This window comes from Taudactylus pleione, unplaced genomic scaffold (assembly GCF_031769625.1).
Source record: "Taudactylus pleione unplaced genomic scaffold, aTauple2 ptg003137l, whole genome shotgun sequence".
NCBI lineage: Eukaryota > Metazoa > Chordata > Amphibia > Anura > Myobatrachidae > Taudactylus > Taudactylus pleione.
The window spans coordinates 6,076,234-6,093,739 of NW_028287496.1; the positions used below are offsets into that span (position 1 = coordinate 6,076,234).

Genomic DNA, 17,506 nt, shown 5'->3' on the forward strand with positions numbered 1-17,506 from the left:
TGTAGTTCAGTCAGACTTGTCAACTCAACGATTTTCATTAAGTTAATATGCAAAAATCGTTTGTAGTTCATAAAAATCGTTCATTACATTTAAATGAACATAATAAATGAACAACTTTAGTAAACGATTTTAGTTCATTTTTTCAAGGTAGAAAATCGTTTACTAAAATCGTTCATTAACTCAATCGTTGTGCGTGTATGCAGCTTGATACTTTATCTCCATCCAAGGCTTAGTAAATAGACCCTTTAGGCCCCAAAGTGGCCGCCTCTACTGCACACAGCTGATGGGTGCTCAAAGAGGTTTTTAAAATGTAGTTTTTGAGATTTTCTTGCCTCCTTTTGATTGAAAACCACATGGCCCAAGCATGCAAATGAGCAAATGTTCCAACCAATCAGCAATTAGGTTGTATCTGTCTAAAGGCCCCCATACATCAGAGATTGATTGCAGCAATCGTGCAATTTGCAATCAATTGTGTATAAAAATCTTTCCCTGTTTCAATCGATTGTGGCAATTCTGCAATCTGCAATTAGCTTTTATCTGTCTAACACAAGTAAGGCAATGAAAACAGGTGTCTGATTGGTTGCTTTAGTACAGTGCACATATGACACCTAAATGGAGTGTAGTAAATAGACTGCAGCAGACTAGTGCCACCTAGTGGTATAATGATAATAAAAAATAACATTGCTACAGTTCCCAAGAAACACATTTTGAGCAAACCAACTCTCGGCTGTGGGAGTACCTGTGTTTTTCTCTGTGTTTTGGGTGGGTGTTACGTGTGCTGTCTCTCCTGTAATACACAGTAGTAGGGTACTGATATATATTGTGCCACCTCCTGGCTGCCCGTGACTGAGTGCCCTGCTCATTGTCAATTAAGATCGGTGACAATGTCCGAGCCTGCGACGTGCAGGCTGACCTCTGACCCTTAGGGTGATTGTCAGCTCTGTGGGGGCCCCGCTGTTATTGTGCAGATTACTGATTCAACTCAAACTGCCTTTTGTGATACAAAACAAGGGTTTGACCTCATGATTCAATTTAGCCATGTGCCGCTCATTCCCATGTGTGAGAGCCAGGTCTTTCCTTCAGCCCCCAGAACAGATGGCTCTGGCCTGGGAGAACCCTCTAAGAAAGGGCTCCCGGGTGGGGTGGGGGGCAGGACTGACCTCTCTGAGCAGATGTCACTAGATTACCCTGTAACCAGACGTCAGACATCAGCCAGTGCCGTGCAGGAGAGTATGGCTGCGTTATTGGAGGGCGGTAACGGGTCGCTTCTGCTCTCCCTCAATGTCTGTACATTGCAATTTAATACAGTTCTGCAGCTTATATTACCTCTCACTTACTCTGCTCACAATTCATCATGTAACCGATATAGAATGATTTCAGACTTTTTGTATTAGGAGACTTTGAATATTTATGGATGTGAGAATTGTTGCATTATTAAAAATAAATAATTTCTGACGTGCATGTTGGTTTATGGAATGGTCAGGCAATCTTTGGCTCTCAGGCTCTGCTGGCACTTGTAGTTCTGCAGCAGCTGGAAAGCCTGTGACGTGAGCAGGCTGGCAGCCCTATAGATCTGTCACATCATATATGGAGTAAACGCTATCTGTGGCGGCTGATGGTTACAGGCTGGAGCGGTGCTGGGACTGGAAGACAACCTGTGCATCATCATCACCATCGTTCCCCATCGTTCCCCATCCTCTGCAGTTAGTGCATTAAGAGGTTCATAAACAGCAGATGTAACAGTGCAGCAAAATGACACTGCACAAGGAGTAAATAATCTTTCACGGACTATAAAACCCCGTCTGCATTTAACCCCTTCAGGATCCCAGCTCTGCCACTTGGAGTGGAAACCGACTACAGGAACATAAACATATAGACACAGGACATATAGGCACAGGACATATAGACACAGGACATATAGACACAGGACATATAGACACAGGAACATATAGGCACAGGAACATATAGGCACAGGAACATATAGGCACAGGACATATAGGCACAGGACATATAGGCACAGGACATATAGACACAGGACATATAGGCACAGGAACATATAGGCACAGGACATATAGACACAGGACATATAGGCACAGGACATATAGGCACAGGACATATAGGCACAGGACATATAGACACAGGACATATAGGCACAGGACATATAGGCACAGGACATATAGACACAGGACATAATTGTTGGGCCATTACTTCCAACTGTCTTTTGTATCCGTGGAGAAAATCAATTGTATTGAGCGGCCGGTGGCAGTAGAAAGTGCTGGACACACGCGTTCATTATAAGCCTCAGCCGAATCCCCACGGGGTTACTGCAATTCAAGTATCCAAATCAAACTGGTTCCACTCAGAGGAAGGTTCAGCCCATATGTTACATGTATCAGGTCCGCGGGATGTGGGACCTGCTGATGCTGGAGTCTGAATTATGGGGGTATAAGATGAGTCAGTGTCAGGGTAAATCCCACCACAAAGAGGCGATATCAGGGCAGTTACTGAGACCTATTCACAAGTTACTGTCAGGAGTGAGAGGTGACGGCTCGGAGCCTGGTATTACCGTTTACTGTCAGGAGTGAGAGGTGACGGCTCGGAGCCTGGTATCACCGGTTACTGTCAGGGGTGACAGAGGTGACGGCTCGGAGCCTGGTATCACCGGTTACTGTCACGGGTGACAGAGGTGACGGCTCGGAGCCTGGTATCACAGTAGGAGATGGATAATCCTATTTCCAGCTAATGCTGACACAGATATGTACGCAATGCCGATATTTACACAGTTCAGCGATTATTAACCGACTGCGCATTCCTCATGGTCACGGCACTGCACACGCGCCAAGGGACCTTAACGATGCCGCTCTCACTAAGAGTTTTTTTGCAAAATGATAGACATTCAGGGCGCATTTGGGGGGGGGGGTGAAGGGTGAATGGCGACAAAAATGCAGACATGTTGCACTCGTTTTTGGGGTGTGTTTCCGCCTACAGCTGCGACCCCGTACACATATAAATTGGTGTCACGTCTCAGTTTAGGAGGCCATTCTGCGTGGCCATAGCTCTAATCAGATGGCCAATTATGGAATGATCTGGGACGGCGGCTGCATATGGATCTGCAATGGCCCTGGTGCAAGTCTCAGTACATGTCCTAACGTCTGCAACATTTCCATATTATCGCACACCAGCTCCATCCTCTCCACAGCCTACATTCTCCTCCAGCTCCATCCTCTCCACAGCCTATACTCTCCCCCTGCTCCATCCTCTCTGCAGCCTATACTCTCCCCCAGCTCCATCCTCTCCACAGCCTACATTCTCCTCCATCTCCATCCTCTCCATTGCCTATACTCTCCCCCAGCTCCATCCTCTCCACAGCCTACATTCTCCTCCATCTCCATCCTCTCCACTGCCTATACTCTCCCCCAGCTCCATCCTCTCCACAGCCTACATTCTCCTCCAGCTCCATCCTCTCCACTGCCTATACTCTCCCCCAGCTCCATCCTCTCCACTGCCTATACTCTCCCCCAGCTCCATCCTCTCCACAGCCTACATTCTCCTCCAGCTCCATCCTCTCCACTGCCTACATTCTCCTCCATCTCCATCCTCTCCACTGCCTATACTCTCCCCCAGCTCCATCCTCTCCACAGACTACATTCTCCTCCAGCTCCATCCTCTCCACAGCCTACATTCTCCTCCAGCTCCATCCTCTCCACAGCCTACATTCTCCCCCAGCTCCATCCTCTCCACTGCCTATACTCTCCCCCAGCTCCATCCTCTCCACAGCCTACATTCTCCTCCAGCTCCATCCTCTCCACTGCCTATACTCTCCCCCAGCTCCATCCTCTCCACAGCCTACATTCTCCTCCAGCTCCATCCTCTCCACAGCCTACATTCTCCCCCAGCTCCATCCTCTCCACTGCCTATACTCTCCCCCAGCTCCATCCTCTCCACAGCCTACATTCTCCTCCAGCTCCATCCTCTCCACAGCCTATACTCTCCCCCTGCTCCATCCTCTCTGCAGCCTATACTCTCCCCCAGCTCCATCCTCTCCACAGCCTACATTCTGCTCCATCTCCATCCTCTCCACTGCCTATACTCTCCCCCAGCTCCATCCTCTCCACAGCCAACATTCTCCTCCAGCTCCATCCTCTCCACTGCCTATACTCTCCCCCAGCTCCATCCTCTCTGCAGCCTACATTCTCCTCCAGCTCCATCCTCTCCACTCTCTATACTCTCCCCCAGCTCCATCCTCTCTGCAGCCTACATTCTCCTCCAGCTCCATCCTCTCCCCTGCCTATACTCTCCCCCAGCTCCATCCTCTCCGCAGCCTACACTCTCCCCCAGCTCCATCCTCTCTGCAGCCTACACTCTCCCCCAGCTCCATCCTCTCCACTGCCTATACTCTCCCCCAGCTCCATCCTCTCCACAGCCTACACTCTCCCCCAGCTCCATCCTCTCTGCAGCCTACACTCCCTCAGCTCCATCCTCTCCACTTCCTATACTCTCCCCCAGCTCCATCCTCTCCGCTGCCTATACTCTCCCCCAGCTCCATCCTCTCCGCTGCCTACACTCTCCCCCAGCTCCATCCTCTCTGCAGCCTACACTCTCCCCAAGCTCCATCCTCTCTGCAGCCTACACTGTCCCCCAGCTCCATCCTCTCCGCTGCCTATACTCTCCCCCAGCTCCATCCTCTCTGCTGCCTATACTCTCCCCCAGCTCCATCCTCTCTGCTGCCTACACTCTCCCCCAGCTCCATCCTCTCTGCAGCCTACACTCTCCCCCAGCTCCATCCTCTCTGCTGCCTACATTCTCCCCCAGCTCCATCCTCTCCACAGCCTACACTCTCCCCCAGCTCCATCCTCTCTGCTGCCTATACTCTCCCCCAGCTCCATCCTCTCTGCTGCCTATACTCTCCCCCAGCTCCATCCTCTCTGCTGCCTATACTCTCCCCCAGCTCCATCCTCTCTGCTGCCTATACTCTCCCCCAGCTCCATCCTCTCTGCTGCCTATACTCTCCCCCAGCTCCATCATCTCTGCAGCCTACACTCTCCCCCAGCTCCATCCTCTCTGCAGCCTACACTCTCCCCCAGCTCCATCCTCTCTGCAGCCTACACTCTCCCCCAGCTCCATCCTCTCTGCAGCCTACACTCTCCCCCAGCTCCATCCTCTCCGCTGCCTACACTCTCCCCCAGCTCCATCCTCTCCGCTGCCTACACTCTCCCCCAGCTCCATCCTCTCCGCTGCCTATACTCTCCCCCAGCTCCATCCTCTCCACTGCCTATACTCTCCCCCAGCTCCATCCTCTCTGCTGCCTACACTCTCCCCCAGCTCCATCCTCTCTGCAGCCTACACTCTCCCCCAGCTCCATCCTCTCTGCTGCCTACATTCTCCCCCAGCTCCATCCTCTCCACAGCCTACACTCTCCCCCAGCTCCATCCTCTGCTGCCTATACTCTCCCCCAGCTCCATCCTCTCTGCTGCCTACACTCCCCCAGCTCCATCCTCTCTGCAGCCTACACTCTCCCCCAGCTCCATCCTCTCTGCTGCCTACACTCCCCCAGCTCCATCCTCTCTTCTGCCTACACTCTCCCCCAGCTCCATCCTCTCCACAGCCTACTCTCCCTCAGCTTCAACCTCTCCACAGCCTACTCTCCCTCAGCTTCAACTTCTCCACAGCCTACTCTCCCTCAGCTTCAACCTCTTCACAGCCTACTCTACCTCAGCTTCAACCTCTCCACAGCCTACATTCACTCTCCCCCAGCTCTAACCTCTCTGCAGAAGTGGTGATGTTGATGATGATTTGCGTGGGTGAGGGCAATGGAAGTGGTGATGATTATGGTGATGAAAGTTATTATGGTGATGGTGATGACGATGATGTTGGGGTGAAGAGGGTAGAGTTGATTATGGTGATTGTGGTGTTGATGATGGCAATAGAGGTTATGATGGTGGTGGTGTTGCTGATTATAATGGTGGTAGTGATGAGAGTGATGATGATTAGGTTGGTGTGATGGTATTGGAGGTGATGGTGATTAAGAAGTGGGTTGTAGAGGGTGGGATTGATGATGATGGTGATGGTGGTTTTGCTAATAGTAATAGAGGTGGTGATGATGATGGTGTTGGTGATGTAACGGTCAGGGTGGTGGCCATAATGGTGGTGTGGGTGATGATATTGTTGGTGATGGTGGTGGCGTGGATGGTGTTGGTGATGGTAATGCAGATGGTGATTATGGTGATGATGATGGTGGGGTGTAGAGGGTGGAGATGATGATAATGATGGTGTAATGGTCAGGGTGATGGTGGTGTTGGTAATGGTAATAGAGGTGGTGATGGTTTTTATGATTGTGGTGATGATGATGGTGGGTTGTAAAGTGTGAAGGTGATGGTGGTGTTGGTTTGGGAATAGATGTGGTGATGATGATGGTGTTGATGTAATGGTGAGGGTGGTAATGGTGGCGGTGTGGGTAATGCTGGTGGTATAATGGTCAGGGTCATGGCAGTAATGGTGGCGGCATGGGTGATGGTGTTACTGTGGGTGGTGATGGTTTAATAGTCAGGATGGTAGTACGGATGATAATGGTGGTTGTGTAATGGTCAGGGTGATGGCGGTGTGGGTGATGCTGATGGTGTAACTGGGTTATGGCGTTAATGGTGGCAGTGTGAGTGATGGCGTTACTGTGGATGGTGATGGTATAATGGTCAGGGTGGTGGTGTGGGTGATGGTGGTGGTGTGGGTAGTGGTGTTACTGTTGATGGTGATAGTGTAATAGTCAGGGTGATGGCGGTAATGATGGTGGTGTGGATGGGGATGGTGTAATGGTCAGGGTGATGGCGGTAATGGTGGTGGTGTGGGTGATGGTGGTAGTGTGGGTGGTGGTGGTGTAATGGTAAGGGTGATGGTGGTAATGGTGGCGGTGTGAGTGATGGTGTAATGGTCAGGATGGTGGCGGCATGAGTGATGGCATTACTGTGGATGGTGATGCTATAATGGTCAGGGTGGTGGTGTGGGTGATGGTGGTGATGTAATGGTCATGGTAATGGGGGTGGTGTGGTTAGTGGTGTTACTGCTGATGGTGATAGTGTAATGGTCAGAGTGGTGGTGTGGGTGATGGTGGTAGTGTGAGTGGTGATGGTGTAATGGTCAGGTAATGGTGGCGTGTGGGTGATGCTGGTGGTGTAATGCTCAGGGTAATGGTGGCGTGTGGGTGATGCTGGTGGTGTAATGCTCAGGGTAATGGTGGTGGTGTGGGTGATGCTGGTGGTGTAATGGTCATGGTGGTGGTGTGGGTGATGCTGGTGGTGTAATGGTCAGGGTAATGGTGGCGTGTGGGTGGTGATGGTGTAATGGTCAGGGTAATGATGGCGTGTGGGTGATGCTGGTGGTGTAATGCTCAGGGTAATGGTGCGTGTGGGTGTTGATGGTGTAATGGTCAGAGTAATGCTGGCGTGTGGGTGATGCTGGTGGTGTAATGGTCAGGGTAATGGTGGCGTGTGGGTGATGCTGGTGGTGTAATGGTCAGGGTAATGGTGGCATGTGGGTGATGCTGGTGGTGTAATGGTCAGGGTGATGGTGGTGGTGTGGGTGGTGGTGGTGTAATGGTCAGGGTGATGGCGGTAATGGTGGCGGTGTGGGTGATGGTGGTAGTGTGGGTAATGGTGGTGTGGGTGGTGATGGTGTAATGGTCAGGGTAATGGTGGCATGTGGGTGATGCTGGTGGTGTAATGGTGGTGTGGGTGGTGATGGTGTAATGGTGGCGTGTGGGTGATGCTGGTGGTGTAATGGTCATGGTGGTGTGTGGGTGATGCTGGTGGTGTAATGGTCAGGGTAATGGTGGCGTTTGGGTGATGCTGGTGGTGTAATGGTCAGGGTGATGGTGGTGTGTGGGTGATGCTGGTGGTGTAATGGTCATGGTAATGGTGGCGTGTGGGTGATGCTGGTGGTGTAATGGTCATGGTGGTGGTGTGGGTGATGCTGGTGGTGTAATGGTCAGGGTAATGGTGGCGTGTGGGTGATGCTGGTGGTGTAATTGTCAGGGTAATGGTGGCGTGTGGGTGATGCTGGTGGTGTAATGGTCAGGGTGATGCTGGTGGTGTAATGGTCAGGGTAATGGTGGCGTGTGGGTGATGCTGGTGGTGTAATGGTCAGGGTAATGGTGGTGTGTGGGTGATGCTGGTGGTGTAATGGTCAGGGTAATGGTGGCGTGTGGGTGATGCTGGTGGTGTAATGGTCATGGTGGTGGTGTGGGTGATGCTGGTGGTGTAATGGTCATGGTAATGGTGGCGTGTGGGTGATGCTGGTGGTGTAATAGTCAGGGTGATGCTGGTGGTGTAATGGTCAGGGTAATGGTGGCGTGTGGGTGATGCTGGTGGTGTAATGGTCAGGGTAATGGTGGCGTGTGGGTGATGCTGGTGGTGTAGTGGTCATGGTGGTGGTGTGGGTGATGCTGGTGGTGTAATGGTCAGGGTAATGGTGGCGTGTGGGTGATGCTGGTGGTGTAATGGTCAGGGTAATGGTGGCGTGTGGGTGATGCTGGTGGTGTAATAGTCAGGGTGATGCTGGTGGTGTAATGGTCAGGGTAATGGTGGCGTGTGGGTGATGCTGGTGGTTTAATGGTCAGGGTAATGGTGGCGTGTGGGTGATGCTGGTGGTGTAATGGTCAGGGTGATGCTGGTGGTGTAATGGTCAGGGTGATGGTGGTGTTGTAATGGTCAGGGTGATGCTGGTGGTGTAATGGTCAGGGTAATGGTGGCGTGTGGGTGGTGATGGTGTAATGGTCAGGGTAATGGTGGCGTGTGGGTGATGCTGGTGGTGTAATGCTCAGGGTAATGGTGCGTGTGAGTGTTGATGGTGTAATGGTCAGGGTAATGGTGGCGTGTGGGTGATGCTGGTGGTGTAATGGTCAGGGTAATGGTGGCATGTGGGTGATGCTGGTGGTGTAATGGTCAAGGTAATGGTGGCGTGTGGGTGATGCTGGTGGTGTAATGGTCACGGTGATGGTGGTGGTGTGGGTGGTGGTGGTGTAATGGTCAGGGTGATGGCGGTAATGGTGGCGGTGTGGGTGATGGTGGTAGTGTGGGTAATGGTGGCGTGTGGGTGATGCTGGTAGTGTAATGGTGGTGTGGGTGGTGATGGTGTAATGGTGGCGTGTGGGTGATGCTGGTGGTGTAATGGTCATGGTGGTGTGTGGGTGATGCTGGTGGTGTAATGGTCAGGGTAATGGTGGCGTGTGGGTGATGCTGGTGGTGTAATGGTCAGGGTGATGGTGGTGTGTGGGTGATGCTGGTGGTGTAATGGTCAGGATAATGGTGGCGTGTGGGTGATGCTGGTGGTGTAATGGTCATGGTGGTGGTGTGGGTGATGCTGGTGGTGTAATGGTCAGGGTAATGGTGGCGTGTGGGTGATGCTGGTGGTGTAATGGTCATGGTGGTGGTGTGGGTGATGCTGGTGGTGTAATGGTCAGGGTGATGCTGGTGGTGTAGTGGTCAGGGTAATGGTGGCGTGTGGGTGATGCTGGTGGTGTAATGGTCAGGGTAATGGTGGCGTGTGGGTGATGCTGGTGGTGTAATGGTCAGGGTGATGCTGGTGGTGTAATGGTCAGGGTGATGGTGGTGGTGTAATGGTCAGGGTGATGGTGGTGGTGTGGGTGATGCTGGTGGTGTAATGGTCAGGGTGATGGTGGTGGTGTGGGTGATGGTGGTGTAATGGTGGTGGTGTAATGGTCAGGGTGATGGTGGTGGTGTAATGGTCAGGGTAATGGTGGCGTGTGGGTGATGCTGGTGGTGTAATGGTCAGGGTAATGGTGGCATGTGGGTGATGCTGGTGGTGTAATGGTCAGGATGATGGTGGTGTGTGGGTGATGCTGGTGGTGTAATGGTGGTGGTGTAATGGTCAGGGTGATGGTGGTGGTGTAATGGTCAGGGTGATGCTGGTGTGTGGGTGATGCTGGTGGTGTAATGGTCAGGGTGATGGTGGTGGTGTGGGTGATGCTGGTGGTGTAATGGTCAGGGTGATGGTGGTGGTGTGGGTGATAGTGGTGGTGTAATGCTGGTGGTGTAATGGTCAGGGTAATGGTGCCGTGTGGGTGATGCTGGTGGTGTAATGGTCAGGGTAATGGTGGCGTGTGGGTGATGCTGGTGGTGTAATGGTCAGGGTGATGGTGGTGTGTGGGTGATGCTGGTGGTGTAATGGTCAGGGTAATGGTGGCATGTGGGTGATGCTGGTGGTGTAATGGTCATGGTGGCGTGTGGGTGATGCTGGTGGTGTAATGGTCAGGGGGATGGTGGTGGTGTAATGGTCAGGATAATGGTGGCGTGTGGGTGATGCTGGTGGTGTAATGGTCAGGGTAATGGTGGCGTGTGGGTGATGGTGGTGGTGTAATGGTCAGGGTGACGGTGGTAGCGTGGGATAGTAAAGCACCTTATAGACCACCAATATGAATAGTGTTTTAATAATAATGAGACTGAATGATTGCCGGATAGAGCATGTTATGGAAGTCCTTTGCCGGTGGTTTTCCTGGTTACCTCTCCTGTTTATTTATTGTGGGAAGAAATACCAAGCTGGCGATAGATCAGGTGGGAACTTATTTATTAAAAAACATAAAAATATTTGCTTAGTGTTAGGCAGAAGTATATGACATGGAAAGCTGTGGTGGCCTCAGGACAAAGAGACATGAGGTTGACCTGAGCCGATACGAGTTTTGTCTATTGAAGTATAAAGACGTCTTCCTCGGGCAGAGCCTTGTCACTGGAGCCATCCCCTGGAGCTCACATTAGCTACAGTCCCAATATTATGGATGCAGGATCCATGACTGGTCTATTAGGCGCTATTCTTACGCCCAGTTCTGTAGCACGTATACAGTAACAGCTGTAACCTAAGCCATGCATCAACCCAGAGTTATATATGTGACCGAGGATTAGTTCAGTCTTTCAGGGTTATGTTGACTTGAAGCCATTGGTTTGGGAGACATCCCATGAAATCTATCCTTCCCCCCCCCCTGTTGTTTCTCCCTATTAACTCTTTGTGTGTGGTCTCTCGGAGCTGGCAGAGACCCTAATAAGCCTAACACCCCCTGCAGCACCCGGTGCTCAGAGACGATCAGCACCTGCTGAATTACGCGGGTGTCTGTGTTATGACATAAAGTAATGGAGAGAGACCGTCGCTTCCCGCTGCTGATCTACGACAGGAGGCCCCCGGACGCATCTGCGCCTTTGTAAGCGCAAAACTCACTGGAAAATCCATTTCCTCCAAAAATAAAAAGGTTTTCAATTATCTCTCCTTATTTATGTCATTACTCAATGAAGTCACTATTGTAAATCCTGCTCTGGGTACAGTCAATTTTGTTTTCAGGTTTTTTTACAAAAAGAGCATTGAAGAAAGTTTGCCAGCAGCCCGGCCCCCGTTACCCCATCGATCACGGCTGTAAAGTGCTCCTTTGTCTTGTGCACCCTGCTGCATGTCTTTCAGTCTCTCCCCAGCTCCTGGAGGAAGCATCTAATCTCTCTCGGCTTTGTTTCGCCTTTGCTGGGGAAGGAGGGGGGATATGGGCTCTTTATACCCAGGGGCCACGTGTCTTGTGTCAGGCAACCAGCTTAACCACTTCTGCAAGATGTCATCATGCGCTGCTAACTCCCTGGCAAGTGACAGGTTAATGTCACCAACTATCCCCGGCATGTAAAAAGAAAAGCGTTTAATTCAGTTATAACTCCCAACACAGGTAATAATGTACCTCACGAGTCAGCTCTTCCCGGCTCTGGGCCCCATTCAGAGCCGCTTGCAAACAGCTCGATGGTTACCCACCGCACACGCGCCGCGTCCGGCGTGCGCATGCACGAGCCCCGCTGGGCGACTGAAGTTCAGCCGCTACGGGGCTCACAACAAGATGGGGCGGCTGTCAATGTTGAATGACAGCTCGCCCGTTTTGTGGGCGGGTAGGGGGGATGGCCGGACAAACGCAGGCATTCCTTAGGAACGCCTGGTGTTTGTAGGTGGGGTTACTGACATCACTAGTGATGTCAGTAGTGGACTTCCTGCTCTATTAGAGCAGGAGGTCCACTGGGGCTTGCAACAGCTAGACCCTACCCCCAGGGTTTCGACGCAAGCCCGATGGCCGCGATAATCGCAACGGTCTCCAGCCCGCTAGCACAAGCTGTGGGTGGTCACCCACAGCTTTGAGAGTGGCCGGAGACAAAATAAAAAACAAAAAAAGCGCCCAGATTCAGAGCGAGCGCCAGCCAGCAGCGAGCGGCTCTGAATGGGGCCCATGTAACAAGATGGATTTCACAAAAACAAATGTGATTAAACTAATTATCGCTTGAGAAATGTGATAGTGCGGTATCAGGGAATCGGTATGAAACACCAGCGGCCGCATGGCCGGCGGTTCGATTCCCGGCAGCTGCAGCCCGACAGATGGAAAGAGCCCGGCAGCGGCAACCCGACAGCGCTGGAAATCCCGAACGTCCTCAGGTAAGTATATACTAATCTAACCCTAACCCTGCTTTGGGGTGCCTAACCCTAACCTCCCCCCCAAGTGCCTAACCCTAATCCCCCCTGTAAGTGCCTAACCCTAACCCCCCCTTCCCTGCTGCCTAAACCTAAGTCCCCCGGGGGGGTGCCTAACAGTAAGTCCCCCCCAGGGGTGCCTAATCCTAACCTTCCCTCCCCCTAGCCTAGCCCTAACCCTCCCGGGGGGGTGCCTAACCCTGAGTCCCCCCCGGGTGCGCTAAACCTAACCCTCCTCCCCGCGGCTGTCTGCTCGCGGCGCCTAGCATCCCTTCGATCGGGATGCCAGGTGCCTGTCTCCCGGCGTCGGGAAAATGACAGGCGTCTAGATATAGACACCTGTCATTTAACCCACGCCGAGATAAAGCAGTCGGTAAGCCGGCTGTCGCGATCATGTCAGCCGGTTTCCCGATTGCATCCCGGTATCAGTCAGATGTATTAAGCAAGAAATTAAGATTTTTTTTTGCAGAAAATGTTTGCAATGAATATCTATTTAGTGAAGATAACAAAATCTCTCTCTTGCAATTGAAAAATAGAAGAAGTTTGATATTTTCATATGTATCATTCAAATATTTTCCTGCTCCTCTTTATTGCATGCCCCAGGTGGCGTAGAAATAGCTTTATCTTAAGAAAAAGATTGGCGAGGGGAAACCCTCCCATGTATGAGAAGACTAAAATAAAGCATCTCATGTATGAGAAGACATCCCATGTATGTGGGATATCCCGTCTATGAGAGGACCTCCCGCGTATGAGAAGACCTTCTACATATGAGAAGGCATCCCATGTATGAGAGGACCACCCATGTATTAGAAGGCATCCCATGTAGGAGAAGGCACCCCCATGTATGAAACCTCCCATGTATGAGAGGCATCCCCTGTATTAGAAGACCTCCCATGTATAAGAAGGCCTACCAAGTATGAGAGGGACTGCCATGTATGAGAGGACCTCCCATGTATTAGAAGGCATCCCATGTAGGAGAAGACCTCCCACGTAGGAGGAAATCTCCCACGTATGAGAGGCATCCCATGTATGAGAGGCAACCCCTGTATGAGGAGACCTCCCATGCATGAGAAGGCCTGCCATGTATGAGAGGACCTCCCATGTATTAGAAGACCTCCCATGTTTAAGAAGGCCTACCAAGTATGAGAGGGACTGCCATGTATGAGAGGACCTCACATGTATTGGAAGGCATCCCATGTAGGAGAAGACCTCCCACGTAGGAGGAAATCTCCCACGTATGAGAGGCATCCCATGTATGAGAGGCAACCCCTGTATGAGGAGACCTCCCATGCATGAGAAGGCCTGCCATGTATGAGAGGACCTCCCATGTATTAGAAGACCTCCCATGTTTAAGAAGGCCTACCAAGTATGAGAGGGACTGCCATGTATGAGAGGACCTCACATGTATTGGAAGGCATCCCATGTAGGAGAAGACCTCCCACGTAGGAGGAAATCTCCCACGTATGAGAGGCATCCCATGTATGAGAGGCAACCCCTGTATGAGGAGACCTCCCATGCATGAGAAGGCCTGCCATGTATGAGAGGACCTCCCATGTATTAGAAGACCTCCCATGTAGTGAAGCTCTTCCTTTTCCTTGGCCTACATGTTACTGATAGTGAGCAGGAGCCATCATCACTTCAATTGAATGTTTAATTATTATTAATTATTCTGCATGTGTAAGTAAATGGATCAACAGTATTTGATATATGTTAATTGAATAATTAGAATCTTATCGTACTGGTAATGGGGATATGTTTATGGTGTGACATAATAGTACACTTGGCATACTGTATAACTTGCAGGTATTTTTGATCATTTGTTCAACCAGTGCCATATTTATACACAGTGGGCTCTACATCAGATAATGTCATATTGCTGCTTATTGTGTCTGTTCTTTGTTGATTGCTGTCTTTTTAGCTGGCGCCTGCGCACTACAAGAGCTTACAGGGTAGAAAAACAATATAAAAAAGAAACAGGGATTGCATCTGGAATATGATTACGTATGATATAGCAGTTTGTATGACTACGTATGATATAGCAGTTTGTATGACTACGTATGATATAGCAGTTTGTATGACTACGTATGATATAGCAGTTTGTATGACTACGCATGATATAGCAGTTTGTATGACTACGTATGATATAGCAGTTTGTATGACTATGCATGATATAGCAGTTTGTATGACTACGCATGATATAGCAGTTTGTATGACTATGCATGATATAGCAGTTTGTATGAGTACGCATGATATAGCAGTTTGTATGAGTACGTATGATATAGCAGTTTGTATGAGTACGTATGATATAGCAGTTTGTATGACTACGTATGATATAGCAGTTTGTATGAGTATGCATGATATAGCAGTTTGTATGACTACGCATGATATAGCAGTTTGCATGACTACGCATGATATAGCAGTTTGTATATGTAGGTATGATATAGCAGTTTGTATGACTACGTATGATATAGCAGTTTGTATGACTACGCATGATATAGCAGTTTGTATGACTACGTATGATATAGCAGTTTGTATGACTACGTATGATATAGCAGTTTGTATGACTACGTATGATATAGCAGTTTGTATGACTACGCATGATATAGCAGTTTGTATGACTACGTATGATATAGCAGTTTGTATGACTACGTATGATATAGCAGTTTGTATGACTACGTATGATATAGCAGTTTGTATGAGTACGCATGATATAGCAGTTTGTATGACTACGTATGATATAGCAGTTTGTCTGACTACGCATGATATGGCAGTTTGTATGAGTACGCATGATATAGCAGTTTGTATGAGTACGTATGATGTAGCAGTTTGTATGACTACGCATGATGTAGCAGTTTGTATGACTACGTATGATATAGCAGTTTGCATGACTACGTATGATATAGCAGTTTGTATGAGTACGCATGATATAGCAGTTTGTATGAGTACGCATGATATAGCAGTTTGTATGAGTATGCATGATATAGCAGTTTGTTAGACTACGCATGATATAGCAGTTTGTATGCGTAGGTATGATATAGCAGTTTGTATGACTACGTATGATATAGCAGTTTGTATGACTACGCATGATATAGCAGTTTGTATGACTACGTATGATATAGCAGTTTGTATGACTACGTATGATTAAGCAGTTTGTATGACTACGTATGATATAGCACTTTGTATGACTACGTATGATATAGCAGTTTGTATGACTACGCATGATATAGCAGTTTGTATGACTACGTATGATATAGCAGTTTGTATGACTACGTATGATATAGCAGTTTGTATGACTACGTATGATATAGCAGTTTGTATGACTACGTATGATAAAGCAGTTTGTATGACTACGTATGATATAGCAGTTTGTATGATTACGTATGATATAGCAGTTTGTATGACTACGTATGATATAGCAGTTTGCAGTTTGTATAACTACGCATGACATAGCAGTTTGCAGTTTGTATGACTACGCATGACATAGCAGTTTGCAGTTTGTATGACTACGTATGATATAGCAGTTTGCAGTTTGTATAACTACGCATGACATAGCAGTTTGCAGTTTGTATGACTACGCATGATATAGCAGTTTGCAGTTTGTATGACTACGTATGATATAGCAGTTTGTATGACTACGTATGATATAGCAGTTTGTATGACTACGCATGATATAGCAGTTTGTATGACTACGTATTATATAGCAGTTTGTATGACTACGCATGATATAGCAGTTTGTATGACTACGTATTATATAGCAGTTTGTATGACTACGTATGATATAGCAGTTTTCGCTAAGCTACTTATGCTTTTTTACGTTTGATACATCCCCACAACAATTTATTTTTTAACGCGTTGCAAAATTAGGTCAGGTGCTGCTGCGATCATCGCATTCTCCCTCAGGGCCCTTTTTATCACAATCGGTAATGCGGATGGGTTGTCATAATGTCGCCCCAAATTCACATTGTGATACCTGAATAATTCAAAAGTATGTATGAGATATGGCATGATAGTCGGGAGTCACCTGGAGGTATCAGGAGAGTAGGTGAGTGTGAGCCAAACATGTTTACTGGCCTTAACCATGTGAGGAGGATTTCCCAGGGGTTACCGCCGTGGCCCTCGGCCTACAGTAGCTCTAGTTGTGTCATGTCCCAAACTCTCCCATAAGTGACCACTCAGGGCCGGGCGCAGAGTCAGACAGGAACAGGGCGTGCACAGACATAATGCCTATAGTCACCCGTATGCGTCCGTTCTCTAACCGATTTGATCGCCATCACTGCGCCTACCCTATGCTTGGTGTACAAGACACACCTGAAGAGAGGTGTAATTGCACTTACCTCCAGCTCTGCATGGACCACAGCTTGGTGACTTCTCAGCATTGGGACGCCCCATCACAGCTCATTTCTCTTCTGTTCAGCCGTAAGCTGGAAATGCCTCTGCGTCGCCCGTACGCACCCAATCTCTGCAGTAAGAACACACCGACTTCCCTAAGCCTGCAAGCAGGTGCCCACTTACCCCCCAGTCACGACTTATAACGGTCTTCCCAATTGTAAAGCACAGCAGAATATGCCAGTACTACGTAAATAAATGAGACATGCTCCTCCAATTGGCGCACGTTCCTCTGAGCCTCTCGCCCTCACAGTATAAAGTTCTCCACAGTGTGGAAGTCACGTCCGTTAGCGCTGGAAGGAGCGGAATGCGGCTGGTGCTTTGTGTATCTCCCCTGAGCCTATAATCACAGGATTGATGAAGAAGTTTCCTCAGGTAACACCAGACTGCTGCGCTTTCATGGGGGATCACCATCTCTACATAGAGATCAATACATCTGCTTTATAGAGGATGCACCTGACATCTGTACCTTGTATTACATCAGCTGGGCGACAGTCTCTAGCTCCTGCTCAGAGGCATCTTCTGTACAAGGACAGACGGATAGGTAGCCCTCTGCAGCCTGCACCAAAGTCTATGGATGAAGGACAGAAATATACCTGCGTTCTGGCACAACCGCCGCCGTGGGATAAAA

At 49.4% G+C, this 17,506-nt stretch overlaps 1 protein-coding gene across 1 annotated transcript in view; it reads left to right on the forward strand.

Annotated features, from left to right (window-relative positions):
* The window catches only part of GFRA1 (GDNF family receptor alpha 1), a 239,581-nt gene that overhangs the window by 12,130 nt on the left and 209,945 nt on the right, over nucleotides 1-17,506 (forward strand). The window lies entirely within an intron of this gene.